This window comes from Sorghum bicolor, chromosome 10 (assembly GCF_000003195.3).
Source record: "Sorghum bicolor cultivar BTx623 chromosome 10, Sorghum_bicolor_NCBIv3, whole genome shotgun sequence".
Taxonomy (NCBI): domain Eukaryota; kingdom Viridiplantae; phylum Streptophyta; class Magnoliopsida; order Poales; family Poaceae; genus Sorghum; species Sorghum bicolor.
In genome coordinates this window covers 14780222-14796618 of record NC_012879.2, presented here as the reverse complement: position 1 = coordinate 14796618, position 16397 = coordinate 14780222, and the positions used below count along the sequence as shown (strand labels likewise).

Genomic DNA, 16397 nt, shown 5'->3' with positions numbered 1-16397 from the left:
ACAAAACAATGCAAATAACTAAGGAAATAATAAAACTATCCTTCGTGACAAACCGAAACTCCTCCACATGACAGCTGGCAGCTTCCGGACTCCTCCTTCACGTTATCGGTAATCCCCTTGCCATAGCCATCGGCAGACCTTTTTATCCAGTCATCGGCACCATATTACTGCCTGTGGACTTGGTCACATTCAATCTCTCCCTTATCGGCAACCATCCTCATCAGCAACCCGCATCGTACTGCCACCCTATCCTGCCATCCTGGACACGTGCCCAAAAACGGTGTCAACACATGCCCCCCAGTTTCGGAGTATAAAACTATTAATGCTCCGAAATTCTCTGCAGTAATGACGCCTTCTTCGCAATTAATGCTCCTAATCTGGTAACCGACAACCTCAATCTGGACAACCCTGATCCTAATCCTCCGCAGATTCCTCGAAATCCCCAACTTCCTAAACGGGCATCTTTCTTGGTCGTACATCGGCAATAATACCGTTACAAAGATCTGCCGATGCTCTGACCAGGATATTCGCAAAAACGGTTACTTCCCCTCTATCCGCCCATCGGCAAGATGACCGTTATAGAATATCGCCGATGGACCGACCAGGAGATCTCGCACAGTAAAATATCTTTAGATAATGACCGCTTCCTGTCAAATCACCTGCACAATCCCTGGATTACCGTGCGAACAGTTACCATATCCACCTGAGTACCCTCGGGCTTCTCGGATGCGGCAAAGAGATAAGTCGGATTTGCCCTTGCCCATCCTGTCCTATAAATAGTTCCTTCTTGGGTACTCCTCCCCCATTACACCATTCTACTATGCAACTTTGCTTTTCCAGCGGCGGCGCCATTTACAACCCTCAAGATCTCCGACAAGCACTCCTCTTCATCAACTCCGGTGCCCTCCAACGTCCTCTTCACGACAAGATGGCCATTGGCTTCGTCGTCCCTGAGGTCAGACTTCCATCTCATCTCCTGCATTCCCGTTCATCTGCGATTCATCTTACTGAATATCTTCCTCTTCCTTTTTCTTTGTATTTTTATTCCCCAAAACACTAGGAATTGTCCAACAAAATTGTCATCCCTACCGATCAACCACACCTTCAGTGCCTCGGCCCTCTAGGGAATCCAGATCCAACCGACCTTATCAATGCAGAAACCAACAGAATTCCCTTTAGAGCCGAAAACTTTTCTTTAGATCTGTGGAAAGACACCTTTCGCTCTTGGCCCAGCCCTACTGTAGGGTGGAAAGATTGGTTCTTGAGGGTCAGCAATTCTTATGAAGTCCAGTGGGGTGAGAGGAAGCTACCTCAATGCATTAGGCTATCCATTGCCGATATGCATAGGAACGAGTCACTGCTGATAGCTGCATCCTACTTTTGGTCAGACACTCTCAATGCTTTCATTTTTGGCCACGGCCCTGCTTCTCCTACCCTTGCCGATGTAGCCATGCTTACTGGGCTAGATATATCCTCTGCCGATAGTACCCACTTTTTTGATACTGCCCCCAGTGCCAAAGTGGAGACTCGCGCTATCGGCGGTTGGTCAGGGTACATCCAGAAGTACCGCGGGAGAGGGCCTGTCACCATAAAGGAGCAAACCACCTTTCTGAACATGTGGCTGGACAAGTTTGTATTCTGTGGTCGATTGGCAGGACCGACTTCTGTCTATCTATCGGCAGCAGAAAGACTGGCTAGCGGTGGCCAATTTCCTCTCGGCCGATATTTGCTCGGCGCTGTTTACCACCTTCTTCATCAGGTAGCCCAGAAACTCCTGCTTGGCCAATCCATCGGTAACTTGGGAGGCCCCTGGTGGTTTATTAATATGTGGCTCAATCTGCACCTGCATAAGCGCCTTGATTTCAACTTATTCTCACAGCACTTCCCAAGAGATATAGCCGAGAATCATGTGTTGGGTGAAGAGGAATCGGCAACGCGTGCCCCCTTGAACTTTGGCGAAGCCGTTATAGTCTTACCCGGTTCAGGGAACAATCCGGATCAGATCGGCCGATTCTTCGAGACTCTGTATGAGGGTCTGGCCAGAGAGGAGCGACCATGGCTGGCTTATGACGACCCAGACAGTATGCTTCCTCTGACCTTCAATCCATTTGATGAAGCTCTTGACAGGGACAATGAGGTGATGATGGCAATTGTGACTCCCAGAGCCATACCAGTGAATTTCTTCGGTAGCACAAAAACCTCTCCCCAAACCTATGAATTTTATAATCCATCGGCATTAGCTCGCCAGCTAGCTTTCGGCCAGTTGCCGATTGCACTTCCTTATGCCGATGTGATAAGGCCCAGAGAACCCATCGCCAACCTTCTTGAATGGACCCGAGTAGCTCAGCTACCACCAAATGCCGATACAGATGCAGATCTGTCAGAATGGGTTCCAGCTGCCTTCATCACTCAGGCATACAAACTATGGTGGGCAGAATGGAAAGAGAATCTATTCTGCAGATCGGCCCTCTCATACCGCGGCATGATCGACCCCGAATACGAAGTCCCTGATGATACTGTAAGTATTTTAAACCGATGTCTCATTTTCCAATACTATTTCCATCGGTAATTTACCCCTATATTCCTTTTGCAGGTTGACAACACCCCCCCATCGGTTAGTAGGAGTGGCAAGCCGATCGACTTGTTCCCATCAGGCCCGATCTCCTCAATCGGCCATAATGCTCCCACTCTGGCTTCCATCGTGCATCGGGGTGCGCGCCTCAAGAAAGTTACCACCAGGAAAACTCAGACATCGCCAACGGTAGCTGCTTCCACTCTGGCGCAAGCTTTCAGGGCAATTTGTCAAACCCTTTTCATTTATGCTAACTATCTTTGTATCGGCTATCTATGCTCATAAACTCCTTTTTGTTGTTGCAGCAAACTGGTGCATCGGCAAAAGCCAAACGCCAAGGTACCGATGCCCCCCAGTCCAGCCAGCCAAAGAGGAAGGGCACCCAAGGTGCTAAGGCTGGAACAAAGCGCCAGAAAGTGGCAACTCCCCCTCCTCCTCCGGTGTCTCCAATCCCGGTGGAATCTTCCCCTTCTTCTCCAGAAGTCCAGACACAGCAAGCACTATCTCCCCAACCAATGCAGGAAGCACCACAGATGGAAGAACCCCAGCAGGAAGAACCTCAACCAGAAGGTACATCAGCTGACGTGAGTGAACAAACAACTGGTCCAGCAGATCCAGTTATATCATCGGCGGTTTCCCCGATTCAGACGACTGTTGTTCCTCCTCCGGGTAACATATCTCAACAATACTTCCGCCGATACACTTATTCTCATTTAGTCTCATAACCCTTCCTGTCTTCTTTCAGGCGATATCGTTCCATCGGCAACATCTGCCGATCAACCTGTAGCTCCATCGGTACCTTTGAGTCAAAGGCAAGAAATTGCCCTGAAACAAGTAAGTCATCCAATTTTTCCACCAGCATCGTCTGCCGAAGCTTTGACCATAAAAATGACTTATCTCATTCTCATTTTCAGGAACAAGATTCTCCCGATAGCTTATTCTCCTTCGCTATTGATATTTTCGAAGAAGAAGGTGAGGAAGCAAGCTCCTCTCGGGCCATTGGGACTGTATCGGCAGAAACCAGGGCTAAGCTGGAGGAGCTATCGGCCATACTTCATCAAGACACTGCTCAACTGGTCAACGATTCTGACTCAGCCAAGGCCCTGTTCAAAACCCTTAGAGGCCAAATTCCTGCCGATGCTGAAGAAACCCTCTTCCATGCTGCATACCTAGAAAGCCGCCAGCTACAGTACCAGAGAGCCACTCGACGCCTTGCCGATAGAGCCGCTCAAATCCAGCTTTCTGAGGAGATGATGAAAGAAAAACTCTTAGCCGATGAGAAACATAAGAACATCGGCACCTTAAAGTCCTCAGGTGATGCACTGAAGCAGAAAGTATCTGATCTATCGGCGAAAAGAGAAGCTCTACTGGCCGAACTCAAGCAAGTAGAGGATGCTCTGTCCCAAGCCCAGCAAGAAGAGAGTCAACTGCCGGAGACCATCAAGCACCTTGAACAAGAACGAAACGTCCATGGTCGCAAAGCGCTGCAGCTGAAGAAGAAGCTGAAGCCGATAGAAGGTTCTGCCGATGATGATATCAGAGAGATAGAGACAGCCAATCAGATTCGGCTGCGCGCCATATCAGCAATCCAAGCGCTGCTGAACATCTGAAGCTTTCATCGGCAACACACCTTTGTTTTTCCGCTTTTAGCTTTTAGTCTAGCCGATAAGACTGTTATCGGCATCTTTTGAAACATTAAGTCTGCCCCCAAACATTTAAATCTAGCCGATAGGAGTGTTATCGGCACTTAAACTTTTATGCATCGACCCATATGCTGGGGTAGTACTTCTTTAAATATTTGCCATTTAATGCTCTGGGAAATTCAACTCCTTCAAGAGTTTCTAGAATATGGGCATTACCAGGAGCTTAGCGTCTTATCCGATAAGGACCTTCCCAGTTAGGAGACCACTTCCCAAACTTCGAACTTTTAGTCCCGACTGGCAAAATCAACTTCCATACCAAATCCCCATCGGCAAACTCCTTAGCCTTTACTTTCTTATCATACCATCTAGCAACCCTCTTCTTATTTTCTTCTATACTCATTAAAGCCTTTAACCGATGCCCTGCTAAATCATCTAACTCATCGGTCATCAAAGTGGCATAATCATCGGCAGCCAATTGATCTTGAAAAGATAATCGCCTAGATCCAGCCTTAATCTCCCAAGGCAACACTGCCTCATGTCCATACACCAATTGATAGGGTGACACCTTGGTTGATCCATGACAAGCCATCCGATAAGACCATAGTGCTTCATTTAACAATGTATGCCACCGCCTAGGATTTTCTTCAATCTTTCGTTTAATAAGCTTGATAATTCCTTTGTTGGACGCTTCGGCCTGCCCATTGGCTTGAGCATAGTAAGGAGAAGAATTCAACACTTTAATTCCCATACCGATTGCGAATTCATCGAACTCCCCTGACGTGAACATGGTGCCCTGATCAGTAGTAATCGTTTGGGGAATCCCAAATCGGTAAATAATATGCTCCTTCACAAAATCACCGGCACTGACTGCCGATGTCGCATTAATCATTGGCTGATATCCCGAGGCATGCTGGGCTAACCGATTAGCGTCTTCATTATGCAATCGGGGAACATGCTCCAATCGGAAGTTCTTGAATTCCTTTAACAGTTGCATACTTCTCTCGAAATAGGTTATGAGAACTTCACTTCGGCATTCATAGCTCCCGGCCAATTGATTTATAACCAACATAGAATCCCCGAATATTTCAACAGCATCAGCACGAACTTCTCTTAACAACTCCAATCCCTTGATCAGAGCTTGATACTCAGCCTGATTATTTGTTGATGTAGCAACAATCGGCAAAGAAAACTCATACTTCCTCCCCTTAGGAGAAACTAATACAATGCCGATTCCTGCCCCCCGGTCACAGGTAGATCCATCAAAGAAGAGCGTCCAGGGTGCAATTTCCAAGGTTTCCACTAGACCGCAATGCTGAGTCACAAAATCGGCCATAATCTGCCCTTTGACTGCCTTAGCCGATTCGTAGCGCAAATCGAACTCCGACAACGCTAAAATCCATTTACCGATCCTACCACTCAGAATCGGCATAGATAGCATGTATCGGACCACGTCATCTTTGCAAACAACAGCACATTCAGCCGACAACAGGTAATGTCTCAGCTTGATACATGAAAAATATAAGCATAAGCACAGTTTCTCAATGGCCGAATACCTGGTTTCAGCATCAATCAACCTCCTACTCAAATAATAAATTACTCTCTCTTTCCCTTCAAATTCTTGAACCAAAGCTGAACCGATAACCGATCCATCGGTAGATAAATATAATTTGAAGGGCTTCCCTTGTTGAGGTGGAACTAAAACTGGAGGATTTACTAGATACCTTTTGATTTCATCCAGAGCCAACTGCTGTTCTTCTCCCCAAACAAACTCTTGATCGGCTTTCAATTTAAGAAGAGGACTGAAAGCACGAATCCTCCCAGATAAATTCGATATAAATCTCCTGATAAAATTTACCTTGCCGATCAAGGATTGGAGCTCGGTTTTATTGGTAGGGGCCACTATTTTATTGATGGCATCAATAGATCTTCGACTAATTTCAATACCCCTCTGATGTACCATGAAACCAAGAAACTGCCCTGCCGATACGCCAAATGCACATTTGTTGGGATTCATCTTCAACCCATGCTTCCTTGTGCACTCCAACACTTTTCGTAAATCGGCCAGATGCTTTGAGAAATCTCCAGACTTAACCACCACATCATCAATATAAATTTCTACGATCTTGCCGATGAACTCATGAAATATAAAATTCATAGCCCTTTGATAAGTAGCGCCAGCATTCTTTAACCCAAAAGTCATGACTATCCATTCAAATAGTCCAACATGACCAGGACACCTGAATGCGGTTTTTGGAATATCCTCCTCTGCCATGAATATTTGATTGTAACCCGCATTACCATCCATGAAGCTGATGACCCGATGGCCAGCCGCAGCATCAACCAGTAGATCGGCGACAGGCATTGGGTATCCATCCATCGGCGTAGCTTTATTGAGATTCCTGAAATCAATGCACACCCGAAGCTTTCCGTTCTTCTTGTAAACCGGAACAACATTGGAAATCCATTCGGCATACCGACACTGCCGAATAAACTTAGCTTCAATAAGTTTAGTGATTTCGGCCTTAATATCAGGTAGAATGTTAGGATTACATCGGCGGGCTGGTTGCTGATGTGGCCGAAATCCAGACTTGATGGGTAACCGATGTTCGACAATTGATCGGTCTAAACCAGGCATCTCTGTATAATCCCAAGCAAAGCAATCTTTATATTCCTTTAACAAACTAATCAATTGTCGCTTGCACTCAGGATCTAATTTAGCACTAATAAAAGTAGGTCTAAGCTTATCACCACTACCTATATCTATTTCTACCAAATCATCGGCCGATGTGAATCCCTGGCCTAATTTTCCATCATCGGCGAATCTATCCATTAAAAACCGTCGTCAGAACCGACTGCTTGGATCAGTGGAATCTCATAATCGGCAACTTTGAGAAAATCTTTCTCCCAAACTTCTCCTGAAATGCACCTAGTCTTTTCATAAGTATCCGCTTCTGCCGATGCGATAACGTAAGAAGAATCCCCTGGGACGACCTCAATCTTGTCACCTACCCACTGAACCAAGCACTGATGCATTGTAGATGGGACACAACAATTGGCATGAATCCAATCTCTTCCCAATAATAAATTGTAGGCACCTTTTCCGCTGATCACGAAAAAAGTTGTCGGCAAGGTTTTGCTGCCGATGGTCAACTCTGCACATATCGCCCCCTTGACTGGAGACACGTTTCCTTCAAAGTCTTTGAGCATCATATCGGTCTTGGTCAAATCTTGATCCCCTTTCCCAAGCTTCCGATATACTGCATACGGCATAATATTAATAGCAGCTCCACCATCAACTAGGATCTTGGTCATTGGCTGCCCATCCACCCTTCCTTTGAGGAACAAAGCTTTAAGATGCTGCCTCTCATCATCGGCAGGTTTCTCAAAGATAGCCGTCATCGGATCCAGAGCCAACTGAGCTATCTGATCAGAAAGTTCCAACTCATCGTCACTGGCTGGTGCAAGAAACTCCATCGGCAACATGAAGACCATGTTGACGCCTGCCGATGGACCTTCCCTCTGGGTGTCTGACGGCTGCCGACTTCCAGAGTTTTCTCCCTTGTTTAGCTCCTCTTGCCTTTCTCGTTGCAATCTCCTTTTCTGTGTCTTGGTTAATCCTTGAGGGCACCATGGAGGAAGTGGCTTCTGTCTTGCTGCCGGGTGTCGGTTCTCCCTTGACTCCATACGATGTGTGTTAGCATCTCTGCAAAATATGAACTCATCGGGAACCCGCGCATTAGCCATCTCCTCGAGCTCTTCCTGGTTCCTGGGAAAATACTGGATACGGTCACCGAGCCGATCGTGAACGCTAAGCCTGCCCCCCAGCCGATCATGAACTGACGCCCTTTCTCTGATTGGCCCATTAAATCGCCGTTCATCACCATGATAACGCCGATCGGTTCTATCGTACCGATCATAACCGTTGCACTCAGGGCAGTCTCTGACAGTAGGGAGCTTGATATTTTCCTCCCAACAATGGATGAAGAATGGGCAATTCCAATGATCCCTGTGCCGATTCCACTCCTGTCGGCGTCTTTCTTCTTCCCGTTGATAATCTTCCTGCTGGCGTCGATACCGATCTTCCCGTTGTTGCCATTTTTCTCGAGGCCTCCTATGAGTTATGACGATGCCAGATCGAGGAAGCCTTCCTGAGCTAGTTCCTTCCTGGACCAAGCCCTTACTTCTTGCATCGGCAGTAGTAACTTGATGCTGAGGATCTACCGATGCACTCTTCTCAGCTGTCTCCGACGTTAAGACCTTAGCCTTCTCCTTAGCATCCAACATGTTTGTCGGGAAAGGATGTTGGTCTATCTTCATCGGCTTCTGGGCTTTAGAACTGTCATACTTGATTCTCCCTGACTCTATAGCCGATTGCAACTGCTGTCTGAATACTTTGCACTCGTTGGTGTCATGTGAAGTTGCATTATGCCACTTGCAATATCTCATCCTCTTCAGCTCTTCTGCCGACGGGATCACGTGGTTAGGTGACAGTTTGATTTGACCTTCCTGAAGTAGAAAGTCAAATATCCTATCGGCCTTGGCGGTGTCAAAGGCAAACTTCTCTGGTTCCTTCTGCCCAAAAGGACAAGACATCGGCTTCTTGTTTTTTACCCACTCTGCCAAACCGATTACTGGTTCCTCATCGGAATCTGAGCTTGTTGCTTCGTCAACAAATGACACTTTCTTATTCCATGCCCTCTTAGGCTCGAAAGGCTTGATGTCTTGATCAGATATCCTCTGCACCAAATGACTTAAACTTTCGAACTCCTGAGAGGCATACTTATCCCTGATATGTGGCAACAAACCCTGGAAAGCCAAATCGGCTAGCTGCCGATCATCCAGAACCAGGCTATAGCATTTATTCTTGACCTCTCGTATCCTCTGCACAAATCCCTCAACCGACTCATCATTACGTTGCCTCAACTTGACCAAGTCGGTGATCTTCTTCTCATGAACCCCCGAGAAGAAGTATCTGTGGAATTGCTTCTCTAGATCGGCCCAAGTAATTACTGAGTTGGGAGGTAATGATATGAACCAAGTAAAGGCCGATCCAGACAATGATGATGAAAATAGACGAACCCTCAATTCGTCCCTGTTGCCAGCCTCTCCACATTGAATAATAAACCTGTTGACATGCTCCATGGTTGACGTGTCGTCCTGTCCGGAAAACTTTGTAAAATCCGGTACCTTGTACCGATGTGGAAGCGGGATCAAATCATACGCTGGAGGATACGGTGTCCGATAGGAATAAGTGTTGACTTTGGGTTTTATCCCAAATTGTTCCCTCATTACTTCAGCAATCTTATCGGCCCAATACGCATCGGCATCTTGCCGATGAGGCGGCTGCGGATCTGGTACTTGGTGGCGAACCTCCACGTGTCTGTTTGGGACGTGACCTGCATGGAACATGGTATTGGTCACCTGTCCTCCAATCTGCGGACTACCAAACTGCTGTCCACCGATTGGCTGTCCAAAATTTATTGGCTGGTTGGGAATCCCCTGTCCTTGGAACCCGGGATAAACCTGCCCTTGCTGGAACCCTGTAGTCTGATAACCCTGCTGGGGCGATTGTGGAAAGGCTTGTTGTCCAAGCCATCCATTATTAGCGTTCATCGGCATAGGTGCTGCCGATGATTGGTAATTGGGTACCGTCGTTGAATTGACATACCCCGACTGGGCCATAGGCCTCTGTTGCATCAGCATTGACTCTGCCGATGCGTTGGGCATCTGAAACATTGAATCTTGAGGATTCCCAGTGTGAGGCCTTGCAGTAGTAGTTGTGGTATACCGAGGACTCTGGTTCACCGGCACATTGGAAGGTGCCGATGTCATAGGAGTTTTGCCCCTCATGTCAGTTATCTGTGATGTTCCCGGCGTCAACTCTGGAGGCATACCATAACCCCACCAGTTGGGAGGAAGGGTTAACCCTGACATTGCCGATGCCAACATATCTGTTGTCAGTTTATGCTGCCCAACTGAAATTTGTGGGTTGGTTGCCATCGGCATAGATAGTGCACCAGTAGTCCCCAGTGTACTTGGAGGGACGGCAGACTGTGCACTTGCATTCGTCAAGGCAGCCGATGGAGCCGTAACCTCTGGTGCCGTTGGCTGATGATGGGAGGGCCCCACATAATCTGGCGGGATTTGTCCTTCCTTGAAAGTTCTTGCCACGGCGTTGAAAACCGTATTAGACAGTACACCAGCTTGGTTAATCAACGCTCGATTGATGGCATTGTCAACCATATCTTGAAGCTTGCCAGGATTGGCGTCGAAGGTGACCTGCCGTGGTGCCGGCAGTGCATCTTTCTGGACCACTTCGCCGCTCCTGTTTATGCTGAAAGACCTCAGGCATTGCTGCTTGAACTCTTCCATGGCTTGGGCAATAGCTTGCTTTTGCTCATCCTTGAGGTTGGCCTCCGTCACGGGGATGACGTTTTCCTGATCGAGGTCAGAGATCGACATGTTGATCTTGATCTTGAATCTGTCCCACTGGGCGTGCCAAAAGATGTATTGATGCAAAACTGATCTGCAAACACAAAGGGCTAATACCCGATTCAAACGTTAAGGCGTGCCAGCCGATTTGACCTTACTATCGGCAAAGGTGATAACTCGAATACTTTAGTCCTGACAACAGCGATGCGCCCGGATGTCACGGCTAAGAGGTACTCACGCGGAACTCGAGAACACGCCGAGCTTAAGTCGACGAATTCCTAAGAACTCGTAATAAAAAGAAAAAAAGTATGACGAAGTCGTCGAAAAGTAGATGCTGGAATATGAGTAAAAACGTGTGTTTGATTGATTTCTTGATGCCCTGATTACAAGGTCCTAGGGTTTATATTTATACCCTGCTCAAAGAGCTACGACCAGACACGATTAGAATTCGAATTCCAAATTACACGGAATCCGTATACAAAACAATGCAAATAACTAAGGAAATAATAAAACTATCCTTCGTGACAAACCGAAACTCCTCCACATGACAGCTGGCAGCTTCCGGACTCCTCCTTCACGTTATCGGTAATCCCCTTGCCATAGCCATCGGCAGACCTTTTTATCCAGTCATCGGCACCATATTACTGCCTGTGGACTTGGTCACATTCAATCTCTCCCTTATCGGCAACCATCCTCATCAGCAACCCGCATCGTACTGCCACCCTATCCTGCCATCCTGGACACGTGCCCAAAAACGGTGTCAACAGGAATCTAAAAATTTTTGCAATTTTTTTGAGAAAGCCCAAGCCTGCCTCTTTTTGTTCGGAACTATCTCAGAGCCTTGTTTAGCCTAAAATTTTTTAAGATTTTCTCATCGCATCGAATATTGCGGCATATGCATGGAGTATTAAATATAGAGAAAATAAAAACTAATTACACTATAATTTGCGAGACGAATCTTTTAAACCTAGTTAGTCTACGATTGAACAATAATTACCAAATACAAACGAAAATGCTACAGTATCCAACATGTAAAAATTTTGCCAACTGAAAAGGCCACATTGCAAGTGGTAAGTGAAAAAACAAAACAATCTTAATTTTTTTAGTCTTTGAAAGTAGAACTAACAAGCATTATTTGGTAATCTTAATTCTGACAGGTGATGAGCCAAATCGCGCCAAGAACCCCAGAGTACAATGGCCCATGGAAGCGCTATCAACGTGAAAGTCTCCATACATCTTCTTTTCAGTGTGACCAAAGCAAGGATACAAGTTGCACAAAGTATAAAAAAACATCATGGACGTGAGGACCAGCTGCTAGTTGGCTATATGGGGGTGTGTGGGTCCAAAGCGAAGACCGAAGGAGTAATAAAACAGAGGCAAAAAAGCTAACCAGCGGGTGGTTGGTCCTTTTTTGGGTTAAGGATAGCTATCCACCGTAGGGATACAAAACATGGGTGTGCAAAAGTTACTTTTGATATATATATATACGGTAGCGCTATTCTACACTCTAGGTGTAGAATATTATTCTACACCGCAAGTCAAAATTGAGCAGAAAAAATACTGAGTAGTACTGAAGTTTTGACTAAATTGAGCAGAAAAAAAAATATTCTACACCTAAGTTTTGACTTTCGGTCACAAGTGCTATTCTACACCCTAGGTGTAGAATACACCGATGTGTTATACTGAGCAAAATTCAGTATCGTTCAGTATTCGTGTTTCGGTATTATTCAGTATTTCGTGGTCCTAGGTGTTGGATAAGATGATACTGAACATTCTTCAGTACTGCTCAGTATTTTTTCTACTCAGTTTTGACTTGAGGTGTAGAATATATATATATAACTATTGCTGTATAGCTGGCTACAAAATAACTTATTTTGTAGCCACTTTGAGTTACGATAATTACTATATTAATTTACAAGATTATAATAACTCCTTACTAAGTGGTTTACTATAACATTACGGTAAATATCTCCATGTGTTATAGTAACCCAACTATCGTAAATATGTATACATATTATTGTAAATTAGTATATAAAATTATCTTAAATGGAGGTGGCTACAGAATAATATATTTTGTAGCTACCTACAGAGTATACTCTCTCTCTCTATATATATATATATATATAGAGAGAGAGGTAAAGTTTTCCTACTCCCGTCTCCTCACCCAGTTACTCCACGCACAGATATTATCTTAACGGGCCACAATAGAGCTACAGGTTTAGAAACTATCCAACACAACAAAGGATACGGACCGCGCATGTATATACACTAGAACATCAAGCGCCCTACAATGAATTGAAGAACAAAAACATCCTATGATTAAAGATACTAATCAAAATGATCGCCATTATCATCATATTATAAAATTTTGAAGCATCCGCATATAGTAAGATTTAAATAGTCACTGCAATTGTCATATTTTTTATTGAGCATAAATTACATAACCATTCGTTACACTTAGGTTTGGGATCCTTCTTGTAACATCATCCTTAGATCAAGACCTTTAAAAGCTAGGATATCTTCCACCAAGTGTCGTGGCTGATTTTATTCAACCTGCATAAAAAGGCAGCACCGGGGAATCAGAACATGAAGTATGTACTGGTAATTGATTCAAGTGAAATAGTCAAATTCTATGCAAATTTATGGTGTAAAGCTTACATCAATACTTGTACATGCTGAGCTGATTCTACCATAAGATGGAATCACCAAGCTGATTGTACCATGCCTAGTAAGGTGTAATCTCGCGTGCCTACTGCACAATCATTTATCATCTCACTAATAAGCAATAGCTAGTGCACAAAAATGAGCTTACAAAGGGTGTTTTCAACCAAAGAGCCATTCAGATACAGTAGTAAAAATATTTCTAAGCTTAGCCAGGGTGTTTTGAAGGCACTGGAGAACACAAAGGATGACTACGGATGAGAGGCAGTGAGGCACTATAAAACAGAAGAATGTTGTAGCTCAAATATAAGGAAAAATATGAACAATATCAGTCACAAACCAACCAAAAGTAAACTAAATGCAGGAAAAAATTATGGGATACACAACTCATGCTGTTTTAAAATAAGAAATAGTAATCTCATGCAAAAGTTACTCATAAGAACAAAGAGATACACATAAACCTGGTTAAATGTACTCATGGGTTTTGGCATCATTGTTATATATAGGAACCTTATAGGCTTAGCATCCACAACGAAACTGTCAGGTTGCCACAATAGCGAGAGCTAGTCCCTAGTGTCGAGGTAGCTCATGGGAAGTCCTTTTTTAGTAAGTAGCTCATGGCAAAAGTTCGTATATATTTTTATTGAAAACAAAATAATCTCTGATGTGCGAAGTAAACTTTAACTCCATTTCCCTTAGCAATCTGAGTTCCTATTGCTAATGTATACATAGCAGATTTCTTTAGAATGCAGCAACAACCAGAAGACAGAACCTAGAAACCTTGTAGTGGCAGACATATCCTGGATAGTAAGATTAGAGCAATGGCCAGAGACAATCAATCCTTCCTTGCAGTGTTTTTCAGTGATGTGTAATGACCTGATAAAGCAGGAAAGCCAAAACAATGTGTCGTTAATCAGTAGGCACAGATAGGTAAAAATCATATCCACTAACGACCTCACTCATGTACTAAGTTTCTTACAGCCTCAAGGTCATGTGAAGTACATACAATCGTTCAAAGTGACTTCAATTTTTGACAGTAATAGTTACCTACCATTTTATCCTAAACAGAGGACATATCCTTTGCAGCATCTTTAATTGACAATTAGCAGTGACAAAAGCCTGCTACTCAACCTGTATGGCTAACTTTGCTAAAAATGAACCACATTTCTGGAACTCATCAGGTAACCACACAACCAACCAAGAAATGAAACATATGGTTTGGAGAACAATGTAAAGATATCTATCTAGGATATAATGCACAAACTATATATGTGAATACTGTGAGGTATTAGAACTGAGGTTAGGGTACTACTTCTATCTTTTGATGTCTGTTCTAATTTTATATCTAATAATATATTTACCATAAGTCATTTTATTTCTAGGGGCAGCTGAGGGGATTGGCTAAAAAGCTTCTAGTTGGTGCTACATGTTCAATGAACTGTGCTTGTATAACATATATTGGCCAAGAACTCAACTTGGTGTGTTCAATGTTGTGTGCACAGTCCATGATTATTCGATGAGCCTTTTAAGTAAACTGAATCTGAGCATTTTCTATAATCATGACCAGTTCATGGTAATGCTGTTACTAATTGGATAAAGAAAGAGAAAAAAAGCTGGAGGTGCTTGCTTGCACGGCCTCTTGAGCCTGAGGTTTTCATTCATCAGGTGATGAACATGCACATAGACCTATATGTATATTGCAAACAGATGAAGCAAATCAAGATTAAATGCCTAATATACAACCAACTTGAGTTTGTAGTCAGATCTCGGAAAGAAAGTACTTCGCCAGAAATTACTGGTGCCCAGGAAAATAGTTTGGTTTAGTTAGCCTGGTTCATCTTATGGTGGGAGCTCTCTTCTCCTCCATTTACAATTAAAATAAGGACTTAACCATGCAGCTGAAATTTTTTGTTAGCCTCTTGTAATTTTGGCATGTCACATTTGAATTGTCCGTTATGCAACGAAAGTGTGTATGCAGGGTGTGGGCAACTAACTCCTAGCTTTATGTGCAGTTATCGCTGGATATGCTAAATCACATCATGTTACTAAAACTGAATCCCAGCAAATTCACGTGGGTCCTAATTTCATTTATGTGACTAAAGAATCTTTGCTTGCTCTGTGAAGAAGAAAAAAAATAGACATGTACATCAAAGAATAGACAAAACTATCTGATATATTAATCAAAGGCATAACAGACACGTCCCTGCATGTCTGCGATCTCTCCACAAGTGTGCTACTGGCTGGCGTCGGCACACAATGGAAGAGGTGGTTCTTACCGCTCCTCATCTCCCAGCATGAATTTGTTTACCGCTCTTCATCTCCTAGCATGAATCTGTTGGAGCCCATCGTGGATCTGATAGCTACCACCGAGATCCACGTGGAGGATCTTCAACCTCGCCCTCCATGTCACATAAGCGAGCCTGACATGCATGAGAAGGGAAAAGAATAAGTTGCTTGGCCGATTTGCTTCGTCGCCTCCGAGCTGTTGCTCAACACGAGAGCATCAGCGGCATCGCCACATTTTTTTCAGAGCTACAATGAAGAACGAAGCAAGCAATGGAAGAGGGAAAGGAATGTGAGATAGGAACAACCTGAATCCAAGAGCTAGAGGTCAGCCCCTATCACACCCGGTTTTAAATAACAAAACCAGGCTAGCCATATGTGTGCCCAAGAAGTCCACACATACAACAACAGAAACAATAATATCAGAAACAATGTTATATAACAAAAACATACATACTTATAATTAACACTTATATCAGAGTATCACGGAATAACAACTAATCTTTAAGCTCAATCTTCATAGGGACGGTTGACTGGGGGTAACATATGTCTAGCACTTCTTGTATCGTGAGTATGTCATTCGTGACTCCATCGCTCTTCTAATCAACTCTTTGTAGTGGACTAGAGTGGTTGGAAATAGCAAGAGTGAGCATATATCATAATCAACAAGTATAACCAGGAGTTTATGAGGCTCAATTAGCTGACATTGGTTTGACTGCATTTAGCTTTTATATGTATAGAGCATGTTCATATTTAGATAACAAATGTCAAGGTAGCATAGTTAAATCTCATAACCACATGATCAA

At 44.1% G+C, this 16397-nt stretch overlaps 1 long non-coding RNA gene across 1 annotated transcript; it reads right to left on the bottom strand.

The window, feature by feature from the left end:
* LOC110430895 lies at positions 13189-13515 on the bottom strand. Its single transcript, XR_002448332.1, has 3 exons — positions 13460-13515; positions 13306-13372; positions 13189-13200 (listed from the first exon to the last, which is right to left on the bottom strand). It is a non-coding gene; the product is annotated as an uncharacterized LOC110430895 (long non-coding RNA).